At 37.9% G+C, this 26,022-nt stretch overlaps 1 protein-coding gene and 2 long non-coding RNA genes across 44 annotated transcripts in view; all 3 read right to left on the bottom strand.

Moving 5' to 3' along the window:
• nrxn1a (neurexin 1a) overlaps positions 1-26,022 on the bottom strand; it is a 158,117-nt gene that overhangs the window by 115,264 nt on the left and 16,831 nt on the right. The gene's annotated exons all lie outside the window — the stretch shown is intronic.
• On the bottom strand, positions 5,812-9,778 carry LOC310734559. The gene is made up of 3 exons (XR_014536082.1): positions 9,124-9,778; positions 7,148-9,067; positions 5,812-6,932 (listed from the first exon to the last, which is right to left on the bottom strand). It is a non-coding gene; the product is annotated as an uncharacterized lncRNA (long non-coding RNA).
• On the bottom strand, positions 9,920-21,500 carry LOC310734562. Its single transcript, XR_014536085.1, has 2 exons — positions 17,243-21,500; positions 9,920-16,465 (listed from the first exon to the last, which is right to left on the bottom strand). It is a non-coding gene; the product is annotated as an uncharacterized lncRNA (long non-coding RNA).

Raw genomic sequence — 26,022 nt, forward strand, 5'->3', positions numbered from 1 at the left:
TAGACAGGCCATGAAAACACAACAGCGACAGCAATCGCCAGTGGGCAACATAAACTAATTAGAAAGCATTGCCTTGGGTTTACCATCTTCAAGGGAAAGTGTTTGAATCTAATGAGAGTTTTAAAAATCAGTAAACAGTGCACAGCACCAGGAAAAAAAAGATCACAGGCTTTGCTTCATACATGTTAATCTGGTCTATCTGAATTTTTCTTTCTCTTTTCAGGGTGAAAGCATGTTTTGAAATCTCTGTGTGTGTTCGCTGAGGTGGTTTTGTGCATGTTGTGCCATTAATGAAAGAAATCAGCCCCATTTTCACTGCAACACAAATCTCCCTGTACCCCAGCGAAGTTATCCGTCGGTGAATTATAATATCTTCCACTGTGTGAACTTGCATGCATTTATTCAATGTGGTTGCAGATATAAACACATATATCAAAGCATGGCAGTGCATTGCTTTTCCCAGATAAAGAGTTTAACACATGCAGAGAGTTCTGGTGGAATACGCACACTTTCCTGTCTCGTCACGTTCAGGTCACATTTGAGCGCACCGAGCGGTGAGGCTTTTATCTCTGTTAGCTCACCATCCTCTCTAGAGCAGAAGCATCTGTCTTTTTTTCTCTTTCCACACACACACACACACACACACACACGTTCGCCTTTACTTAATCGACTCTGGGTGCGGCACAATCTGGTCAGAGACATGGGTGAGCCAATAGAAAGAGAAGATTATCATCTGTATCTGTTTGTATTAGCCACAAAGATTTCATTAACTGCAGCAAAATGGGCAATAAACTGTGAGCCAACTGTGTATGTACAGGAGCAGATGAATGCATGGGAAGAGACCAGTCATCAGATGTGTCAGAAATAAACCCAGCACTTAATTATGCCTTGGTTGCACAGCAACATCCTTTACCTCCTCAAACTGAAGAAATGGCTTTGAGTAAGAAAAGAAATCCTTGCGTGTTAACTGTTTTATTTGATTTCCTTCAGCCAGATTTAGTTGACATTCTTTAAATCAATGCCTGTGACTGATTCTTGGGATGTGTTTGTCAATGAATACCAAAATCAATAAGAGTACATGCTTTCTGCTAATAAAGAATACCTCATAAAAGCAGACAAACTCCTTTAGGATCTGTTGGCAGCTGGATTTACGTGTCACTTGCACAGATCCTTTCTTGGCAGGGATGTTTAAATGAGCTTCAAGCAGCCATTTGAGGCTCAAGGAGGCACTGGAGATGAAAAATGTGTGTGAGTTTGTATGTACTCTTCGCTGAATACTCTGCATTTTCTTAGCAGGTGGCATTGATGGACATAATGAATCTTCTGAGATCTGCAGGTTCAGTTTATGAGGCTCTATTGATGCTTCTGAAGGTGGCATAAGCATTGAAATAGTCTAATTTCTGCTCTTATGCATATGTTAGCACTAAAATCACACTGCTTTGTACTTGTACTCTTGTATTTCTTCTTTCTTTTCTGTCAACAATTCACTGGATTCTGCTTTTGCATTGGTTTCCAATTAAAGCTCCTTTATTTTTTACTGTCTCCTTTTTTTTATTTGTAAACTTTCTCTTCTTGCGTCTTTCCATTGTTTTTCTCACTCTGAAACGCTGGAAACTGTCCACACTTGGCTGCTACAAAAGTAATTTGGGCCATCTTTGAAAGCAACGGAGTTTCTATAGCAACCAGCTTTTTTTTAACCCCCATTTTCACAATTTGTTCACTGTTTCCACTCACAAGCTAACTCTCCCCTATCAAGCAACAACAAGCACAGGCTCACATGCTTCCTTCGAGTCACGAGAAAGACGTTAGACATTGTATCTTTTCATGCTACGTCATACGGCAGATGAACACACTGAGAAAAATGTGAATTGCCTTGATACATTTACATCGATATAGATTGGCTTGTGAGCATTGCAAATTTTGGTCTGCATGTGTCGTCAACAGTCTTGATGTACAGTATAGATTTATACTGAGAAATGTGTCTATGTGCATGTGTGAATATACTGTATAGGCATATATACTGTTATATCTACCTTCCAATTCAAGGCAGTTCTAATTGCACATCCCAGTGTGTATGCGTGGACAGGAAAGCAGTGTGCGTGTCTGAGCGCGAATCTCTAAAGACAGCTCTACTGAGTCAAAATGGAGGACGATGGAAATTAAGTGCACGGCTTTATCTGCAGAATCTGGCACTCATTCTGGCCAGACTCAGCAATACATCATTTAGTGATAGTCCCACTAAAGACAGACATGAACCGGGGAGAGATAGACAGATAGCAGAAGAGACAAAGCATACAAGAGAAAAGTTAGGAAGGGAAAGACAAAGAAGCAGCAAAACAAAGACATATAGTAAAGAGAAATGAGAGAGAGCGAGAGAGAAAAAGAGAGAGAGAGAGAGAGAGAGAGAGAGAGAGAGAGAGAAGAGAGAGAGAGAGAGAGAGAGAGAGAGAGAGAGAGAGAGAGAGAGAGAGAGAGATATTCTGAGCTCTTTAGTACACAGTTATATGGAGGAATGTTTTCAAGGAACACTTTATTCAATGGCCATTGTGAGTGTTATTTTGACTGCACAACACACTGATGTACCTGTCTCCCCTGGCTTTAGTTGTGTAGCAATCAAAGATTAACTGCATTTGATGGATGTAGCATGAGATCTTTTAGCTGGCAAGCATTTGAGCAATGCAACAGAACATTGTTTTAAAACCAAAGGCTGCTCCACAGAACCAATTGTGTTCTATCTATTGAGACGTGTCAGCAGTGTTGGACAAAACAGCAGGCTGGAATGAATCACCTTACTGCAGTTGTATCAGTCTACTGAGGCAAAGCAACACAGATTAGGCTGTGAGAAATAATAATGCAGTACAATACAGCATGGAAACCATTCTGCGACCCCACATATTCTCATTATTTCAACTGCCAGGTGACCCACAGCATAAATAAGTGCCTGTGCTAAATTTGTTTACTGTTTTAGAATTGGTGAAGGTACTAAGATGACCAGTCAGGGGCAGTGGTGTGAAGCAATCTATTAATTTCATCAAGTTTTCACTGTGGATGAATAAGAAAGTTTTGAAAAATGCTAACTAGCGATAATATTTTTTTTGAGGCATGGACAGTATTACGCAGCATATAAGTTGCAGTTCTTATACAATTCAGATTTTTGCACAATAAGAGCTGTTTATCTTGACCATAGCTGCAACAGACCCATAACTGTATTTTAATGTTAAAGCACCTGTCTTATAAAACAGCCTTCATGTACACAAAAATAATGTTATGGACAAGTGAATCAAACACTACTTTGTTTCAGGAAATTCTTTCCAGTTTTGCTTGAATAGATTTTACATAACAATATAGGCGAGGTGGCAAAAGTACACACATCCTTCACTTAAGTAGAAGTACAGATAGTCATGTTTTAAAATACTCTGGTAAAAGTTGAAGTAATGATTATCCTTTTTTATCTAATTAAAGTAAAGAAGTTTGGGCTCTGACATGTACTTATGTAAAAGGTAGCCATTACTACTACCTGTTTTAGTGTCACGCTGGTAACTGGACCTCACATCAAATTAATATTAGGGCTGTCAATCGATTTAAATATTTAATTTGCATGGTTTCCATGTGTTAACTCACAATGAATCGCAACTTAATCGCACCTTTTTATCTGTTTTAACTGTACCTTAAATTAATACCTTCCAATTTTGAATACTCTAATCAACATGTGCATGGAAAATATTAATGCTTTATGCAAATGTATGTTTGTTATTCGTGAAACCAAACTCAACATAGAGCATGAAGACAAAATATTCTTGTAAACGTTTTAAAGTAATTATGGTGTTTTTAATTACATGAATATCAGGACACCAAACAGAATCTTTGCTATGTTTCCACACGGACAGGTAATGAGGTGATACCAGAGAAACTGTACCCCATAACTTTCATACGGATAACATAATCAGAGAATATTTATATTTGATGTCAATTGGTTTATTTAAAAGTAGGCATTTTCGAGCTTTCTATACATACATTTATTATGTCTGTGACCAAAGGTGGGAAGCAACGAACTACAAATATTTGTTACTGTACTCAAGTAGATTTTTCTTGTATCAGTACTTTACTTCACTATTTATTTTTCGGACAACTTTTTACTTTTACACAAATATCTGTACTTGCCACTTTTTACGTTTTTGAACTTAAGTTAAGTTTTAATCTATTTGGTGAAATGTCAATTTTTTCGTTCTCATTGCGCACCCTTTTTCAATCTACACTGGTGTATCATTTCCTGGCTCTCACACACCACGTACATAGACTAGTTTATTAAGCTCACAATAAACAGAGAGAAGGCAACAAGAAGTATGGGGTTAACATGGATGAGACAGAGGGAATCACTGATGTAAACATGACTGAGAACAGAGAAATTCCTGATCACCTGATCATCATCATCTTTTCTCTGCTTGTTTACTACATGGTGGATGTTCAGCCTGGATACATTTATTAGGTAACAAAATTTGAAATTAGTTTTTTTGTACTGATATATCAATTAGGGCTGTCAAAAATGCAAATAAATTTTAACAGCACTGGTTTTATTAGCGTATATTGCAGCACACATTTCTGTTTGACCTTTTTTTAAAGTAACGAGCCTGTTTTAAAAATGTAAGAAGTAGAAAGTACAGATATTTGTGTAAAAATGTAATGAGCAAAAGTAAAGTAAAGTTTACTGAAAAATAAATAGTGAAGTCAAGTACTGATTCCAAAAAAAATCTACTTAAGTACAATAACAAAGTATTTGTACTTGTTACTTCCCACCTCTGAGTATGGGGAATCATAAATAACTATTTCCCAATCCTTCCTCCTAACACAGGTGCCACTGTTTTTGGCTCAAATTGTTGCTTGGGGGGATAGGGTGGGGGCGGAGCCACATGAATTCCAATCTGACTCATCTCATTCATGTCACATGGCCATATATCGGATATGTTTTCAATCTAGGACCACCTATGAAAATGGGCCAGGTCTAATTTAAAAAGATTGGATTTTTATGTCCGCACAGTCCTGAAAGAGAATTAGATATGTGTCACATTAAGGCAGCAAATCAGATTTGTGTCATTTCAGCCTGGTAATGTGAGCATAGCCTTCATGCCTCATAATATTTCAGTTCAGCATGTTGAAAAAAATGAAAAACCTGAAAACTTTTCTTTACCTGACTAATATTTTATATAGTGTAGAGTGTAGAGTACAAGTGTTTATATTCCCAAATCAACAATCATTCATATAAATACACTAAATGAGTATCTAGCAATATCTCCAAAAAACACACACATGTGGGTAGTGAGAGACACACAAACACACAGATCTGTCAGCATCTGTGTGACAGTAATGCACTGTAATCTTATTGACTGCGATGTGGAGGACACAGTATAAACAGACAACAGGATTAGGATTAAAAGCAACTGCTGTCTGTCTGTCAAGAAGCAAAATCGATTGAGTACGGAAGGAAGTGAGAGTGTGTGTGAGGCGTAAAATAGATACAGAGTGAAGGGGATGTGATAAAAGAGGTGGTGAAAGAGTATAAGAAGATGTAAAGGAGTGGAAGAGAGAGATAAAGAGAGCTGGGGTGAGGGAAAGTAGAAAAAAGGAATGGCTGCTGACGTCTTCACATGCCCACTTTGTTTCAACCCGAATGAGGAAAAAACTACTTTGGTCGTGGCATGCTCATTATCATGTGGACTGCTTTATGCAAACACATAAACACACTCACACACACACACACACACACACACACACACACACACACACACACCTTACACCATGCACAGACACTCACACTTTTTTTTATATTGGAATTCATTTCCGCCCCCATTGCATTTCTCATATCTCAGCTTATTTTAGTCTCTTCCTCCAGCAGCCTACTTAAGAAATCTGACACAGGCAGGTACAGCATTTCCTGTACAAAACAAGAAGGCAAATCACTGCACTACAGAAACAAGCAACAAAAACATTTCCAAGAGATTCAGATAACGCTACCACTCAATTGTACTTTCCAATTATTATCTGAAAGAGAAGGCTCAGACGGTATCACACAACAATGCTCTGCCAGAATCTGCCATTCCAATTGATTTGTCCATTCAAAACCTGTTTCCTGATTCAGGATATGCCTGCAAAACACATTTTAAAATACTGTAACTATATACAATTAAGTTCTGAGCTTTATAAGTGCACAAACTAGTGCAAATTATGGGGGTTACAGCTAGTGTATGGTCTGGTTTGGGGGCTAATTCAGGCTAATGTGACTCTTCTCAAGCTTAGTTTGAGCTCAAGGTTATTGTTGAGGTTGGCCTAGTTTTAAGGTCTGAATTTGATTATTGTTGGGTTGTATTGCTGAGATATTTATTATTTAGACTGTGAGAGGGTTAAAGTGTGTCTAGTATTATAAGTGGAATAGTGTTAAAAACTTTTTTGGAAATATGCTTGAGTAAGGATTTTACTTAACAAAGTGGTTAAAGTTTTTCTAAAATGAAAGTTGGGCTAGGGTTAAATCTTGTACAGAATTAGGGCTAGACTAGGATTAGAGATTGCTTTGGGTTATATTTGGTTAGTGTGACTAGCTATTCTATATTTTTTATTCATGTGAAATCTATGTGAAAGTCTTGCTTGGTACATTTTTTAATGAGCTCGAACTCAATATTTGCTGGCCTGCTGATCCTATTGGAAAAGCAGTATTCACTGTAATTACAAACATTTCCAGAAGGAAAGTGTTACAGTAAAACCCTGTTGTATGAGCAACTAATAGTACGAGCAAACGGAGATACGAGCGACCTTGCTCGCAAAATTTTACCCTGTTTCACTAACAAATTTCGAAGGCACGAGCAAACCCACGCTGCCGGGTTCCCCGTTTTCAGCGGAGGGTAGCATCAGTCGCTTAGTTGATGACGTGTCGCTCGGTCTCTCTTGTTGTTCAGTGCAGCAAAAACTTAATTTTTTTTTGTTATACTTTTATTTCACTAGAAATCTTGAAAAATGTCTCCCAAGAATATCAGTGATGGTGCTGAGAAAACGAAAGTAAATAAAATTACCATTTAAACTAAAAAGGTTACGAGCGTGTTGCGCATCTTACACTCGCAATCAACCACTACCACATGGGTAAGTGTTAAATTATGTTTACATTACGGTAAATGGCGGTGTATTTGTTTGTTAAAATAGGCTAGAAATACTTTTTAAGTGCAGAAATAAGCGATCGAATGAGGTCTCGGAACATGAATTGAGTAGTTTTATTAAACTACTCACAATTAAATCACTTTTACATTAATTCTTATGGGGAAAATTAGTTTGAACGTACGAGCAAATGGACCTACAAGCAGTTTTCAAGAACGAATTATGCTCGTCCAACGGGGTTTTACTGTATACTAATAATGTCCTCATATATGTAAACTGAGCAGAAACAACATAGTGTTTATTTCTTCAGACTAGTGTAGCCTAAATAGAGTTTAAATAATGTAGCTTTGTTTTTAAAGAGTATATTTATCCACTTTAAACAACATTTAAGCATTGTCTTTGTACAGAACATCTTCGAAAATGCACATGCAATTAGGGACGAAACACTAACAAATGTTTGTGTAGTGAAGTGGTACATTGTAGACATTATATATGATGTGCAGTGATAAGTGATGATACAGATAAAGTGGTGAGTATCTGTGATAAAGGACAGGGTACATATGTGGATGACAGATGAAGTATTAATCAGTTAATCAGCCTGTCTGCATGTATTCTTCATTATCTGCATACCCATGTAACTACTCAATCAAGCAAGTGTTCATCTGTCACTTCCCTTCTTTTCTATTCTCTCTCTCATTTTTCCTCTTATCCATTCCTATCACCACCCATCTCTATATCACTCCACATCTCGTCCTCTCGTTCTCAATTTCTCAGCCATTCGCCTGCACTGACGTCTTCCCTCCCTCACTTGTAATATGATTTATTTATACCCTTTCAATTCCCTTTAGAGCAGGCTGTTATTTCTTCTCTCCACCATCACTAAATGCAATCTTATGGCTCTATCAGCTACAGTGATTTGTCATTATTTAAACCTTCGTTTTTGCTTTCACATTTCCTCCCAGATCCTGACTGCCTCCCACAGCCCCACCTCGACTGCATTTCAATAGCTCATTAGTCCCATTCACAGACCGAAGTCAAAATAATAGCTAAACAAATGAACAAATAGGATGGGAATAGTCTGTTTCTCTCCTCCACATTTCGGTCTAATTTATCTTAATTACAGAACACCAATCTCATCAGGGGAAGGGAAAAATGTTAGCTTGAGAAGGGGGAAAAAAAGAAAAATGACATTAGCTTCAATGCAACAGTTATTTTGAAATGAAGATGGAGTTGATTGAAGTTTTTAATTAAATCCCCCCCCCCAAATGACTTGTATCTGTCTGTCTTTCACCCTTCCCCCCTCCACCGCCCATGACCCCCCTGCGTGGTTTGTTACAAAAGATAGGTAGGAATAGATCAGTGGACAATTTCCCTACACCCTCATTTCAACTCTGAGCATCCTTTTCCCCATCCAATTACCACTGAGAGCCTCTCTCCTCCATGCCCCTCTGCCCTCTTCACATTGGTTGCACTCTATCCATTCCTTCCTCTTCCTGCTCATGGCCACTCGCCCATTCAATAGACACCTTGATGAATGAAGTCAAGCCAGGAGCGTGAAACACTATATTCTGCTGTGGTGAATTTCCCTCTTTCCTCTTCTCCTCTACCACTCTCTCGTTCTCTCTCTCTCTTGCTCTTTCATTCTGACCTTGCAACCTGATTACAGCGTAATCCTCTCCCCCCTGTGACATGTCCTGGGCTATTTCAGTGGGTTGCCAGGCGACAGGGACTGCCTGGGACCCCTTCTGAAGGCAATAGAGGGCGATGTGACCGCAAAACACTGCAAGCATCCTGCATCTTAGCATAGTCAACCACCTTGTGCTTCATTCTCATCCCTCATTCTCTCACACACACAAAGCTCAGAGGGCTTCACCACACTGAGATCCTTTATTCCATCATGGTGTCAGTTACTCACTCACTCACTCACTCACTCACTCACTCACTCACTCACTCACTCACTCACTCACTCACTCACTCACTCATTACCAGCATCCATCTTAGCATCCTCCAGAGCAGCATCCTTGCACTTCATCCCGATCCTACTGTAATTAATTCACACGCTTACTGATTCATTTGCACACACCCTCACTGATACGAGCAACCCAGTGCATCATACCCTTTCTCCTACTCCGTCCCACATTTAGTCACTTGCACAGTATGACCAGCATCCATCTTAACATCCTCCACACACTGCTCTGCACGCATCAATGCATGCGCTCATTGATTTGCCTATGTTTCCAAACATCCATCTTGCCTTCCAGCATTACGCCTCCTCTCTACCCCTCATGCTGCTACAGGGATATTTTGCACTTGGGATGTTTTTTAAGCATACTTGCTTGCAGTATATACAGCATGAATATCGTCTCTAGGTTACGTATGTAACCCTAGTTCCCTAAAGGGAACGAGACGCTTTGTCTCTAAAGCATTTCGACGCAGCTCAAGTTCCTGAAAGCTAACTATATTATTTTTTTCTGAACTTTATTTCCTCCAGGTTCCCCAAGTTGTCGGACCAAGCCCCTTTCCAAAACCTGCCAGTAGGCAGACTGGCTATGCTAAACTGCCCTGGGTGTGATTAAGTGCATCCTGCATCCTGTATTTTTAGACGTTAAATCCAGCATGTATCAGTCCTGCTCTCTGTTCACTTATCCTGGGATAGGCTCCGGATCCAATGCGATACTGACCAGGATAAGGTGCTTCCTGAGAACATATTAATCACTGAATGTATTTCGAGACAATGTTAAAAAAACGATTTAATAGTAACATGTATTTAAATGTATATAGATTTTTTTTTTTGATTGATTGACTTTATTTTTTAGATTTTCCGGTCTTGAACAATAATCTGCTCAGTAATATAAGAGGCCCCACCTTCCATTCAGTCTGCAAAAAAAAAAAAAAAAAAATCAATATATACATTGCTTTGTTGTGCACGTAGCATTAATGTACCACTTATTGTATTTCAGTAGTAGTAGTAGTAGTCCCTGAAGTTTCATAGTCAGTGCAAAATTCTTAAAAAAAAAGTAAAACTATTTAACATAATGGATTTACTGAGTAAAAATTTCAGACCACTATAGACATACTCTAGTTTAGTTTTTGTCCATTTGAGGAAGTATTGTATTGTTTCCTGTGTTGTAGATCCTTAAGTTTGTGGTTAGAAGGTTGTTAATGCCTTACCATTTTATTATCTGTAAAACATACAGTATACCTGAATGATACAGTATTATTATTTTCTCTCTTTATTTCAGTTCCTTAAAATATGATCTCTAACTGTATCTTTAACATTTTTTTTAATTATACAGCATTAGTTTAATTTTTAAACTCAAATAACTGCAACTCTTCTCTTCATTGAAAAAAAAAATAATGCTTGTATTTCCACCTACAGAATTATTACATTTATGTCAAGCAGTGGTTTTAACTTGTGGTTCGATAATCTAAATAATTGTAGCTTTAACATGAGTGTATATACACTAAATGAACACAGGTTAGTTGACACCTTAGTATAAGATTTATATGTGCTTTTTAATAATCCCATTCCGCATTTAGTCCCTATTTGCTGCTATATTAACTTCCACTCTGTAACTTTAATGTTCCACTAAACGTTGGAGTGTGGTTGTGGAGATTTGCACTCATTCAGCCACAAGGGTATTAGTAAAGTCAACTACTGATATAGGGTGGGAGGCCTGGGGTGTAGTCACTGTTCCAATTCATCCCAAAGGTAGGGTTGAGGACAAAGATCTATAGCAGGCTACTTAAGATCTTCCACTCCAACCCATTTAAATCATATCTTAATGGAGCTTGCTCTGTGCAGCACAGGGGTATTGTCATACTGGAACAGTTTAGATCTGTAGTTCAAGTTAAAAAATTTAACGTTGCCACATTTTAAAAAATCCTATGAAATTGTTTGTCTCCAACATATTGGTACCAGTTTGATCAAGAAAAACATAAAGCCAGAAGATTTAGGTAAAGAATATAAAGAAGTCAATAAAGAAGTAAAACGTATAGAAAAAAAATCTTGCCCCTGTTAATATTATGTATTTTTTCACCCCCAGCACTTCACTAAACAATGAAAATTACTTCCTGTCTATGTTAAATTCTGTGTTTTCTCACATCACAAGTCATATACATATTAAAATAAATGGATGCAGATATGTACAGGTGGAGAAAAACATCATTATAACCACTTATGGCCATGTTCAAAATATCCCCAGCTTCTTCTCCGTTTTGACTTTATTTCAGTTTCCTCCTAAATTAGGCAAAAACATGAGTGAAGTTGGATGATGTAAAAATCATTTTAGCGCTTTGCTGTGAAATAAATGAAGCATGTTTGGAATTGGTCCACAGTGACACAAGAGGTATTATATAAGTATTAATGTTCACAAAAGAAACAGATGTGCAAACAATAGCAAAGGAACTAATGCATACAGAGCATGTAGACCATTACAGCTGCATTCCCTTCTTATTTAGAGTAATTAGTAAAAAGGAAAAAAAGTTAAACGCTATGATAATTAATGCCTCTGTAGACCAGCTACACTGTGCAGCAAAGCCTTCAGAAATCTCCCAATTGGAAAAAAAAATGGAAAAACCAAACCAGAATAATGCACTTGCTCTCTTAAATATAAATCTTCCTCTCCCTTAACAAATGAGCTTAGGACCCTTGATGCCTAAAATAGCTTCAAACTCTAGATTTTATTACACATTAAAGCTGCATTTAAAATGTTAGTATCTGCCAGCCTGAATAATAATAAAAAAAAAAAAGTCATGTAAATGATACATTTGCAGCAGTAGTTAAGAATAGGTGCCGCTCAATAATTTTTAGTTCATATAATTTCATAATGTATCATATCCTGAGAAGATATTATATAATTGATATATTCAGTCACTGATCATTAAAAGAAATCTGCACCCTTGCTCATTCCTCCAATTATCCAATCGGCCAATTGTGTAGCAAACACATCCTGCATGAAATGATACAAATACTGTATAAGACTAGAGCAAAAGTTAATGTTCACTTCAAACATCACAATCTGGGGAAAACACGATTTCAGCGACTTGGTGATTGATGCCTGAAACGCAGGTTTGAGTATTCCAGAAAAAAAATTATCTCTTGGGATTTTCATGCACAGCAGTCTTTGGAGCTTTAAAGTATACAGAATGGTGAGAAGGAAAAAAACAGTAACCCAAATACAGTAACCACACTTCCACTCTACAACAGTGATGAGCCAAAAAGCATCTCATAATACTCAACATACAAAAAGTTAATGTGGGTGGATCACATTAAAAGCACATTGGGTACCAATCCAGTTTCACAGAAACTCCACAGGTGAAATGAAGGGGGGAAAAAGGGGGGGTCATGTGGTTTGCTGGACCACGATAACATTACTATATGTAGTTTTTGCTCTTATTTTTCAAGAAAAAAACATTTTGTGGAAAGAGGTGAGTTTAGACACAATAAAATAAAATGCTTGATATGCAGGAAATCTCTCTTTTAGTGGTTTCTCTTTGAGAAGGACATGCTCTTGCAATGGTTAATTATTAACCTTACCATTTTTTTTACAACTGACATCTACAAATCAGATCACCTCTTGATTAGTTGGAGAGTCAAAGAATTTACTGCATACCTTACTGTTTACACATTAGTTTTTCCCTATGCACTTTACAAATAAATACATAATTAAGCAATCCTCTTAAATTTCTTTTTAAGCTATGTCCTCAGACTGGATGTAAGGTCCAGATATGAGCACAGACAAGATGCTGCCTCCTCCACATTTCGACAAGGAAGGCAATTAATCATCGCTCCGCCTGCCACAATTCTAAAGCAGACTCTTTCTTCTCAAATTACTGCATTAAGTGATTCATTGAAATGAATGTGCAAAACAATACTGCTTCTGACCATATGTGGAGATTTTTTTCTACGTCCTCCAGGGAAAAGAGGGTTCTGATGATATAATTGCTGTCTCCACTCATCCTCTCCACTGTTTGGCAATGTGGTCACTGTGCGGTATACACACAGACACTGGCATCATAGCTGCACTAATTAGTCTCATTGACGAGCTCCATTTCACATTGTAAAGTGTGATGGACTGTTCTGTTATGTAGATGCAAACCTTTTTTGCCCTACTCATTATACTCCACCTGATTGAAAGACTGAAAGCCTAATAAAATTCAAATTCCTACTTAAGTAGGTTCTTTGGGAAAGAACATCTACTGTTTCTTAGGGGGGAAAAGTAAACGGGCTAGTAGGAGGCTTAATTTTAATGACAAGCTATAAAAGCAGGTAATTAAAGCTAATTACCAGGTCTGTAAGCTGGCTGGCATTGAAAAGTATCAGCAGAGGCCGTCCTCATCACAGCATGACATATTTCTAAAGGTTATATTTATGGAGGTCAGCCACCATTTACACAAGACTGTGCAACTCCTTTCCTGTGTTTATAGAGATCTTTTATTTATTGCTCATTGCAAGAACACAACTGTGTATCCAAAAAAATATATTTCCTTTATTATTTTTATAAAAAGCAAAAATTTAGCTGTAATTGGAAACATTTGTGAAATAGACTGCTGTTTGACTGCATACCACCACTGTCTGGACCTGGCACAATCTACCTGCTTCATGACAAATTTTGCATATACCCTGCAGATCATTTGTCCTTCACTCAGGTTCTTGCTGGAGAGGAAGTCTCCCTAGCAGGCTGCCCAAGGCACCAACCCATCTTACTCTCTCTTGACCTCCTCTCAGAGTGCCTGCGTTCCTCGGGGTTTAGCTACAGGCAGCTGCGCATTAATAACAAGTAACGCTCTTCGTTACGCCTTCCTGTCTCCCTAGCAACAAATTAATTCCACTTATTTATCTCTCTCACCAAGGTCGGTGTGGGTAGAACAACTGTTTATGGAGCGAAAAGGACAAGGAGTTATGGGTGATGTGCAATGGCTGACAGCACCGTTTGTTTTCCCCGCCACACTGCAAGTGAGATAAAGCTTATAATGATCAATTTGATAACAAAACCTATGCTTTTTTTTCCACCCCTCCCATCACTATTTCCTAATCATTTTTGATGAACTGTGTTTTTTTTCTCTACCAGAACACTAGCTGCATAAAATGAGAAAATAGTCTGAAGTAGGATCGTGAAGAGGCGGCCATTTTGAGAGAATTTATCATGGCCGTAATCATTTTCATGCAAAAAAAGGCACTATTGTCTGGGAAACAAAGGCTAAGGCCTTTTGGCGAATTCCATTTTCATGTGCACAGAAACATGAAGCACTATCCCTCCTGCTGACACGAGCAGTCAATTCATGAAAAATAACACAAACATGTCTTCATGCATTACTGCACAAAACTTATGATTCACCTTCAGAGTGAAAAAGATGCTGAGGTTCTTGACCAAGGAGAAGTTGGTGACTCAGGGTTTTTACTGCTTGGCAATAAGAGAAGAAAATCAAATAATGCACCTGGGGAATGAGGGGAAAAAAAGATGCAAACGCTGAGCTTTTTGGGCTTCAGGAGAATTCAAAGCCTTTGTTTATCTGCTAGAGGCTGCCCTGGATGTGCTCTACCTGTGGTTTACATCTACTGACATTTCCTCTAGATTTGTATCATCAGGGCAAGGTGTCTTGTGAAGATGATGACTACAATCACTGGTAAAAGTCCAAGGTGAATTATTTACTAACCCTCCTTAAGAGCTGTGCCTATATTTTACTAGAGCCCCCATAATACCACTATCAACCAAAATAGCATGGTTGGATAAAATAGAGACTGAACCCCTGCATCATACAGGGCAGCTTTCAGCAATCCTTTTCCTCATTGATTTTTTTTTTTTTCAGCAACTTCATTTGAGCAGCCTTCGTCCTCCATTATTAATGCGGCTGACAGGCCTTTCAGTCAGGTCCTGCCTCTTGCAACCCTGCCACTCACAAAAGCCATTTGAGCCTGAAAATGAGCTTCCAGCTCTACACTAATACAACAAAGCCAGCAAAGGCGTCAAGGCAAGAAAACAGCCAAAAGCCTTGGATTACATCTGTGGCTGTTAAAGAAAAGCAATGAAGAGGTCGGTGCTCCTCCATTCAACCATTCTGTTGCATCTACTGTCCCAAGGTGAAGGTAGGCCAATTACATAACCATTATTTATTTATCACTTGTGTACATAATCACTACAGTTGACAGTCATCTTGAAAGGTACATATCCATGCAAGCACACATACATATATATCCACTCACTGTTTTGGCTGCTGGCTGTGTCTGGGTGTAGTGTTCCTTCCCTTAGGCTCAGCGGTTGCCCAAGTCCCTAATGGCCCAGAACGCTGGCATCTCTGCTCTCCATCCTTTGGCTCGTGCAACTGCTGTGGCAGTGAGAAATGACTGCAATATCCCAGTTCCACAGCAAGAGTATGTCAGCAGTCTAACAGTGGCACCTTAACAGATTCCCCCTTCTTCTCTTGGCCTCTTTCCCTTCACAACCCTGCCATCGCTTTCCACTTTCAATTTAGCTAAATCCAAGTCGAACTAAATCCATTTCAGGAGACAAATTAAACCTCCTCAACCTTCCACCCCCACCCTACAGAGTATTCTACACGGGTAATGTTGGAGCAGTATGAGCATTTATTCAGATGAGTGAAAAGAGCAGGATTAAAGTACCATTTGCAGTGAAACAGAAGGTACAAAACATTTACAATTCTGCTGGTTCAGCAGAGAAGGCGCAGCCCTCTTTGACAACCTTGAAGAATCTGCTTTTTGCTGTTCTACATTCAGTACAAGCTCCACTCACAATTGCTGACTTCTATAATTGCATTAATGAGTAGAGTGCAGGATCATGACAGTCTGCAACCATTTGAGAGATAAAAGATTTGACAAGCATTGCAGTTTTGACAGATGTTTATAGTTTCCTCTACTTGCAGTGACTTGAAAAAAGAGCCCTCAGTTGGAGAGATCAGGTTTCCAAAATGTTTTGTTGATTTTTTTTATTCATTTTAATAGATAAAGAAAGAAAAAATATCAGAGCAGAGAATCTTGTCATTGTTACAGCTGCCACGTTAAGAAGGGAAGGTCTGCTTCCACAACCCTTCAACCCAGACTGCAGAGTAGAGCAGTTTTTATGTCTCGGTTATATGGTCCCCTGTCTGACTTATCTGCCTGGTTTATTCAGACACCTAATACTGTCACAGGATGAAATTTGTCAAAATCTAGCCACCAAACTAAAACATTATAACACCCTGGACCACTGAACTATATGTATTGATTCCAAAAGACCAAAACTACTAATCCTACATAAAAAAGGAAAAATAATTCTGATGCAACACTGTTCAATAAGTCATGTTCAATTACAAAGTGTTAACTGTGTAACTACCGTAATTTCTGGACTATAAAGCGCACCCACTTAATTTTACAAATATTTTTATTTTGAACATAAATAAGCCGCACCTATAAGCCGCAGTCTACACTGAAACTAATGAACTTTACACAGGCTTTATAGAAAGACACGTTACACACGGTGTAACAGGTAAAATATGTTGCGCTTCCTTTAGGAGCATAGCGGTATTTTGGGAATAGCATGGCACAGCATTTTTCCGGTATTACTGCATGTGTGCAAGGCCGAGGAATATGTCCTCATTATTTTCTGATGCTCATTTCTAATTTTCTTTGACTAACCCGTAACGCTGTTGCCAAGAAAAATAAAAAAGCACGAGTTTTGGAAACCTGTCTGTGCTTATTTGATTTCTGTTGCAACTGGAGTTAGCGAGCTCTCCCTTCACCCAGACTCAACGTGTTACAACGGCTTGTATCTAAACAGTAGCCGACCAAGAAAGTCATTGTTCACTGTCTTCCTCCTTCCTTTCACAACTATTTCTCTCGGGAGTTTATCTTTTGGCATCGTCGTGCGTTAAAAAAAAAAAATTTTTTTCGATGCCGTGCAGCTCAGAACACAGGTGAGGTGCGTTTTTTCGTTTCCGTTCGAAAATGTAATTGGTCTAATGTTATGGGGTTTAGTTTTTTGGCTTGAAGTTTGTGAAACAGGTAAAAACCCAGGAAAAATTCATAAATAAGCCGCTTCGTTGTTTAAGCCACGGGGTTTAAAACGTGGGAAAAAAGTAGCGGCTTATAGTCCGAAAAATATGGTACTTGATTTCAATCACACATAGAAATTACAGCAAAAAAAGGTGAGAGAAGGCAAACATTTTTTTTTTTAAGATTTTTGTCAGAGTTTGAGAAATCACAATAATCTAAAAAAAAATAAGTGATGGCTGGTGGGTAGGAATTAGAAATAAAACAAAAAAACATTTGTGTGAAACTGAGTAAAAATATATATATTATTTATAATAAAACGTATCAATTATAGATGAATTGGATTCAGGCCTAACAGTTATTTTCTAAAGTCAGTGCACATTTGTAGTCCAGACTGCTATAAAAAAGGCTTGCATAATAAACTGAATTATTCCTGTCAACAAACAAGTTAAATCCATCAAATATCATCCCTATTATTAAACTGCTCAGGATTCAATAAACTGTCCAATTTCCATATTTCCAATTTGACAGGTTGTAGAAATATAAATGTATTCCAGAGCCTTTTCTCCACTTGAGCACATTGCTTCCACTTATCATGAAGAGGAAAGGAAAGGAGAGAGAGAGAGAGAGAGAGAGAGAGAGAGAGAGAGAGAGAGAGAGAGAGTAATTTTCACCCAACTTGAAGAGGTAATTTCATTTCTCCAGTTTATTAATATATACCAGGGATATGAATATGGATTTTCTGGAAACCACATGAAAGAAAATGGCTTCACTCAACTAATCTGAGACTGTGGTATACATCCAAGGGGAGGAAAGAGTGATTAAAAGCTGTTAGAAATAATATAAGTAAGGTAGATTATACCACATAACCTATGCATAAATATAATCTAAGCTTTGCAAATCAGATGTTCTTTTATAACAATGTATATTATTATGAAATGGCAATATTCATGACAGCTCTTCTCCCTGAAACAAAAACAGTTTGCCTTGGAAATGTTTAAGCCTGAAATGCCACTGAGTGTGCAGACATCACTTTTCATGCAGTTCCAGAACAAGCTCAACTACTTTGAAAGAGTATTTAAACAAAATTTAATAAAACAGTGCTGATGAAAGCTTAATGAGGTTGTTTTTTACCTCCACCAGAAATTCATATATTTTACTTTGTCGTAATGTTTAGATGAATGATCTCAGAATCTAATATGTTATATATGCGTTGTTAGCACATTTTTTGGCCTAAAGTGCAAAAGGACAGAACGGCAACATCTGGCATTCGGGAGAGAGTAGAAAGATCAAGGTGAATACTGAAGGACGGGGAGTAAGCGCGAGAGAGAGAGAGAGCGAGAGAGAGAGAGAGAGAGAGAGAGAGAGAGAGAGAGAGAGAGAAAGAGAGCTCTGTACAAGAAAAACATAATTTTCAGGCCTTATATTTCAGCTGCAAAAAAACCCTATCATGCTCTCACGTGTTCAACACTATACACTGTAGATGATTACTTCTCATACATTTATAAACAACATATGAAAACCAATTTAAATAATAAAAAAAAAAACTATTCCATAACTTCTAATGGAGTAAATAGATGAGAGTATAAAAACATAAAATTATTCAAAACCATTCACATGAATTAACCTTTTGTTTATTTTTCTGGGGAAATTGCCAGCAAAGTAATTAAAAAAGAAAAAGAAATTGACTTTCCATCTCGAATCACATACAACAGTGTGGATATAAAATTAGCTATTCTTGCTATTTACTCACTATGCACCAGGTGATTTAAAGCTAATGGTCTCTGGCACAGTGTCTTGTGAACGAAATGAGCACAAATTATCCCTGTCTAAGGTGTCTGAGCACTAGTCAACATGATTTACTGACCCTATCCAAACTAGACATATGATCAGACCTATAGCCAGAATGGCAGCCTGCCAATCCACTACTTCATAATAAAGACATGATTGGCTATATATTGTGAGAAGTCTTGCCAGATACCCAGCAACAAATTTATGCAAACATGCATGCTACTTAATATATCACAATACCAGAATTAGGTCCAATTCTATTTTTTTTATTAGTTTATTTTGCCTAGCCTTCAAGTTTCTTTGTTTGCTAAATACCTTTTCCGCTTTGCTGTCAGAGACTGGGGCACTTCCAGATTTTGTTTAAGTGACTTTGACAGAATTAATTTGTTGACTTAAATGATCTATTAGTCTAGCAGGTACTGGGCTGAACAAGAAGTGAGCTTGCAACAGTCCAGTTATAGTGTAGAACGACTACCAAAAAGCTCCAAGTGTCAGCCACACTGCGAGAGCACAAGCTTAATTGCCATGCCAGGGATTTAATGACAAACAGCTTTCCATTTTAATCAGGGGTTAACAACAGCCAGTCCTTGTCCTAAAATCAATTACATGTAGGTATGCATTAGGCAATGCATACGTTTATTAGGCTGCCAGAAATCTAAATGGCAGTTTATTTCCAGAGTTGACATCTGGAGTGGCAACAATTATATTATTAGAGTGTAATTAGCAAACCAATTATGCAAATATTGACAGGTGAAAAAACAGCAAAGGTGAAGAGGATACACTTTGTTTTTTTTCTTTGGTTTTCCTTTACAGAAACAGATAAACACGTGCATCCCAGTAGTTTTTTTTACATTAAAAATAGCTTACCATAATTTCTCACCATTTCTCCCGTCATGTGGAAAACAAACACAGTGGTTATGGAGTGAATAGCACCATTAAGAGAAAGTAACTGAAAGTCAAGCTACTGAATATAGTTCAACAAATATCTATAAAAATGTCTGGATTATGAGAATAAGGTCTATATAAATATCTGTATAAAGGTCAAAAGACAAAAATGGCCCCATAAATGTCAAATTGAGAGAATAATAATCTCGCCATGTCTTCTATTAAACAATTTCTCGCTTCCCTTTGGGACTGCAAGCTGGAGATTAATGAGTACCAAAGTGCCCCTGGGGTACTGAGCTGAGCTGACCGCTATATATTTGGCAGGTCATGAAGAATGGAGAATTGGCAAAGTTCAGTACCCTATAGGGACACTCCTTCATCCACACTGCAAGACAAATGTCACCTTTATCAAAAGTAGCTAAAAGAATGATTTCAATATGAATACTGTACTTTTTAACAATGTTGCAAAGAAACACCCAGAGATTGCTGAATTAATGTTTTGCTTTATGTAGAATGCAAATTTGTCATATTGACCACAGCATGGTCTGCCAATCACACTCTCTAAAATGTTTTTTTTTCCCCCCGATTTCATCACAAAGCCTTTATGCGCAATGGCTAGTTGAGAAAGTCAAAGAAAACACTTTCTTATCATTTCAAGTTTATATCAGGCAGTCAAAAGAACATTTATATATCCATAAGCTTTATGACTCTCACAATCTATTAATCATGATGTGGAAAATACACAGCAACCTTTCTTGTGCATGTTTACAAATTAATGGACATCCATCATTATTATCACTACTGAGTGCATTAAAATAGCCTTTAACTGAATTGTATTTACATGTTATTGTGAATGAGCTATTTATCTATGTGTTTAAAGTGTTTAAAGGTCAGAATGGTGAATGTAGTTTATATTGAGTTCATTTATAAAGCAGTCATTAAAAACTCTAAAGGTTTACTAGCGGAAACAATAATGAATTACGGTATCACATTGTTTCTTGTTCGAAAAACAATAAATAATGTGAAAATAATCCCTCAAATTTAGCTGATAACAAGCTTTATTCTAGGAAGACAAATGACAAGGCAATGTGATATTGCCTGCTCTACTCAAGAGAGATTTATTTATGCTGATATAGAATTACCAAGGTCAGACTTACTCATGCTGAAATTGAAACAGACACGTAAGCTAAACTCAGGTGTTGTTTGGATGCTGGTCCACTCCCTCTGTCTCGAGGGCCAGCATCATTTGGCTGCCTAAGATACAGTTCTCAATCACAGCTACTGCAATCCATCGATTCAGCGTTCAATTCTCTGTCTATCTTTCTTGGGTCGTGGCTGTGTCTGCTTTGTATTGATCATAAAATTGCCAGTGATTTTCTTTTCTTTTTTTTCTTTCAAGTGTAATCAGACTTTTTAACATACGGATAAATTAACATCTCAATTGCGTATCGTAGTGTTTCTAGGTTACGTATGTAACCCTGATTCCTTGAGGGAACGAGACGCTGCGTCACAAGGCTTTGGGAACGCTTCCGTGTGGTCCTCACTCTAAATCACGTGTGTAATCAGTCCAATGGAAAGGCGCGACTCTGCCGGTGACGTCACGACCAGGAAGCTATAAAAAGCACATACGATGGAGCCAGCGCTAGCTTCTTGAGGGATGCAGGCAGTGTGGCTTAGAGACACAGCGTCTTGTTTTTCTCTGGGAACCAGGATTACATACATGACCTAGAGACATTCCACTTCAGGAACTCGAGCTGTGTCACAGCGCTTTGGCAACGTGTGTCCACCAAACTGACTAATCCCTGCCTAGTGTGGAAGTGCACAGCTACGTCAAAGGACCGAGGGGCCAAGAGTGACACTAAGGTCAAGGCCAAAACCTGACGAAGGTCAGACAGCCCACTGCATTGCAGTTGTCATGGAGCAGAGCTCCAGAGGACAAGGCCTCAAAGATAACTCCAGGAGAGAAGGCGATGTTAACTGGGTCTAACATCCAGTAAACAGATGCAATTTCACGGTATACGGCCTCTCTATAGAGGGAGCTCTGGACTGGAGAATGGTCTCTAACATGAGGAGAGACTAGAGTCTAGAAGCTGTGCACCCACCCATGCCATGCCTTCACCATGGTGCCCAGCCCTCTACAGGCTGGGCGATAAAGGTAGGACAAGAGGGGACAGGTGCGGTATCTTTTGAGTCGCAAACAGATCCACTTACTCTCTGTAAACTTCTCAATATTTACTCCTCACTTGTGGGTCTGCTTCCACATTTAACTGCCCTGGGATGTCATTCTCTCGAGACTGACATCTGGTGCTCCTAGAGCTTGCAAGGCATATGCCCTAGCGCTGCTCCAGGGGCCTTGGCATAGGGTTTCAGGCAGAAGTTTAGAGGGCGCTGGGGCAGGGCGCTGGGGCAGGGCGCTGGGGCAGGACCTGAGCGACGATGCCACTCCCGAGGAGAGGTAACCAGCGAGCGTCTCTTCAACCCGAGGCATCGTCCCATAGCCATGCTCTTTCAGCCCTACTAAGTTAGCGTATTCTTTTATTATTAGACAAACACACATAGAGCACTTCCTAATGTCGTGACTTCACCCCGCTGATGACATTGCGCATTTCCATTAGACTTATTACACACGTGATTCAGAGAGTGAACAACGTGGAAGCGTTTCCAAAAGGGAACTGAGATCAAATAACTACTGATGTAGGATATTTGGATAAGAAACATGCATTAGGTCTGTCTGCGAGCAGAAGTGAATCGATTCTGGGTAGAAGATTCAAGCTAACAATAGCTACTCAGTGCAAAAGTTCAACAAATTACACAATCATAGGTAGAAGCTGCAAGCTATAGATGGGAAGATTTAGAGATCAAACCAATCTTGTACTCTAGGTAATACCAGCCTTCAGCTAAAGCTAAAAGCTAAACTTAAAGCTTAAGTTAAAAACTTAAAAACTTAAAGCTAAACTTCTTTTATGTGCGACTCAACAGGAAAAGGAGTCGACATGTCATTTCACAGTAGTACCAGAGGTAATAGGAAGGCAAACTGTAAAAATAAACTGACTCCTCCCTCATTTTTTAATCTTTATCTACTCATGATCAGTCGGGAATTTACAACACAAAAGTCCATCCACATTTTATTCACCAGGGACCATCCACACTGGACACAAGAACCATGGGAGCATCGCTATCACTCAATATATCCATCTTCTTTTTGGTCTCCTATTGTTTACAAATGTAATGTCACAATAGTCTGGCCTTTCTTTACTATTTTAACCCTGGTTTTTGCTTTGAACATTTATTTGTTGATCCAGTGTCTATATAAAGCCGACCATCCACACACAAAATCCATATCAAATACCACATCCTTTTAGAAGGTCTTACTTACTTCATTTTTGAAATCTCAGTGACTGCTTTGGCCTGCTGTTTGGTGACACTCTAACATATAGCAGAGTCCTTCTGCAGCCATAGTAGAATATTCATTATACAGTATCTGATGCTTCAACTAGGGGAATTTATATGCTTCACTAAAGAACTTTAGAGTACTGTACACATATAATCCGCATCCAGGAGGGAATCAATTCTGCATTTTTCAGCTAGTTAATTTCACTGCAATGTTTCCCACATTTGTTTATGACTATTTTCAGGATATGAGAGGAAGTTCACATTTTCTGCAAGAACTGATTGTGCATGTCAGATCAATCTTAAAATACCTCCACCAGAAAATGCATTTTCCATCAAACCACCAATTTCTTCACTGGTTATGTGCTCTGTTCAATAAGTGTGGGGGGGAAAAAACTCATGTGGTAGAGGTGATAACTCAAGGGGCTTTGAAGTATTTTTCCTTAAGTTTTCACAGCCTTTCAGTTCAGCTGAGCCTCCTTGGATGCAGACAGAGGTTATCTTAAACAAAAGGAGCAGAGGAAGCCTTTCAAAATCTCAAGATGTGCTTCACTTCTGCCTCACTATTACAGCATCCCAGTCCCTCCTCTTTCTCTCTCTCTCATTCTCTCGCTCTCTCTCTCTCATTCTCTCTCTCTCTCTCTGGAGACAAAAGATATAACTACTCTGAGCTGAAGTGGCAGTAGGAGTTGTTTCTCATCTCCAGGCCAACCATGTGTTGTGAAAATGTTCAGTACAGACCAAAGATATAAGAAGCGTGCTACTGTTAAAAGCACCTTGCTTTTTTTTTACACTTGAAACTACTGTATGATATATCGTTTGTAAAACAGGCAGCACATATTTATCTTGCTAAGAAAGACAGAAAAAAATAAAAATAATATATATATATATATATATATATATACACACACACATATATATATATATATATATATATATATATATATATATATATATATATATATATATATATATATATATATATATATATATATATATATAAAAGGTATAATTAACTGTTTTTAATCATTTACAAACTCCTGATTTTAACATGTAAAAACTTCCTTGTGGATTTCTTCTGGTTTTTTTTCCAGTTTTCTTCCCCAATCTAAAATATGCAAGTTGTTTGACAAGCTGCTTTAAATTGCCTCGATATGTAAATAAGTGTGTGAATGTTTACACATTAAGCCCTAAGCTGAACTTCCATCTTATTCAGGCTGATCACACACACACACATATATACATATACATATATACATATACACATATATATATATATATATATATATATATATATATATATATATATATATATATATATATATATATATATATATATATATATATCTTTTTTTTTTTTTCAGTGACAGAAAGCATAAATTACATGACATCTTATGCTAATACATCTTGACTTTATCTAAGATGAAAGGCTCTGATCTCTAAGAGGATTTGCCAAAATGGCATAACTTTTTGTGAATGGTACACATCTATGTAATGAGCACCCTACTGGGATTGCATTGTACATGCAGTGCTACGAGGTGTACATCTCTAAAGAGAAGTGCTGGATCCTAGAGCCACAACTCGTTTTGGACTTCTACCATATCTAATCCATTTTTATCCTCAGGGTTCACCCTGTGTCTGTGTCATCAAATAGCAACCGGAAAATGTGCATTAGTAGGGTACATTGTACGTCTGATTTTGCACATAAAGCACTAAGATTTGCTACCGATCATTACCTCCTTGGGCATTCCTTTTTGTCGCCCAAGTTTGGTTTTGCTGGTTTGGTTTCTAACCCATCTGACCATTCTCTTGAGTGTTAGTTTAAATAAAAACCTAGCTATTGTAAATGTGAAATCACCAAGACTAAGTGCAAATACTGGAGCAGGCTTGAATGTGAGCATATCAAGCCTGAAGGGTTTCTCAAGATAGCCTGACCGGGTGGCAAAAATACTGGCAGAAAAAACTAATTCTGAACAATTAGATCCATCATTTTCACTGGCCTATATAAGGCAGTAAGGTTCATGCATGCATCAGCATATGCAAAGTAAATAGAACAGTATTTATTAGAAAACTGCATATGTAATGAAACTCAGAGTTTAATATTAGATGAAAATAAAGCCCACATTTTTACAACATAAAAATTGCCAAAAATGTCTCGTTTTTTCGATTTTTCTATTATAATTTTTTTTTATATCAACATAAAAAAAAAATGCAGTGTGTTCACATTTTCCCTCAGAGACCATCACCACAATGTCAGTGCTGAATTTAAATTCTGTTAATACATTAATAATAGGACTGGCATAATGGCATTTAAGATCCAAAGTACCTCACGGCGGCCAGTCTGACCTATTAGAAAATCATTACATCTATCCAAATGAGAACCCTGATCTAAAAAAGCTCTGAATGACATCAGCTGATTACTTTTTAATTTAATTATGGGAATTTAATGAGAACATCTTTTCATTAACAATGATCAAAGCAAGATAAAGGGTAATAGTGAAACTATTTTCTTCCATCTGCTGCCTGATTCTTGGAAGTCTGTCTGGCTTCTGCCTTAATGGGGTCAAAAAAGAATGAATTGAAGGTCTCTACAACATTAACCATTGCTTTAAAAATTACAAATATCTGTATCTGTACCAGTCCTGTACACAGTATCTATGTGTGTGTATGTTCAAACTATGAGTAACTTTTTGTAAGATTTTACAAAAAACATACCAAATAAGTGACTCACTGACAGTCAAGATACTAAAGAACCTCTTAGACACATAAACAGCTTCTTATCAGCTCCCAGTAAATATTGAGTCAGAAGAAAGTACTCCTCCCCCTCTCAA

Source organism: Silurus aristotelis, assembly GCF_946808225.1.
Source record: "Silurus aristotelis genome assembly, chromosome: 12".
Classification (NCBI taxonomy): Eukaryota; Metazoa; Chordata; class Actinopteri; order Siluriformes; family Siluridae; genus Silurus; species Silurus aristotelis.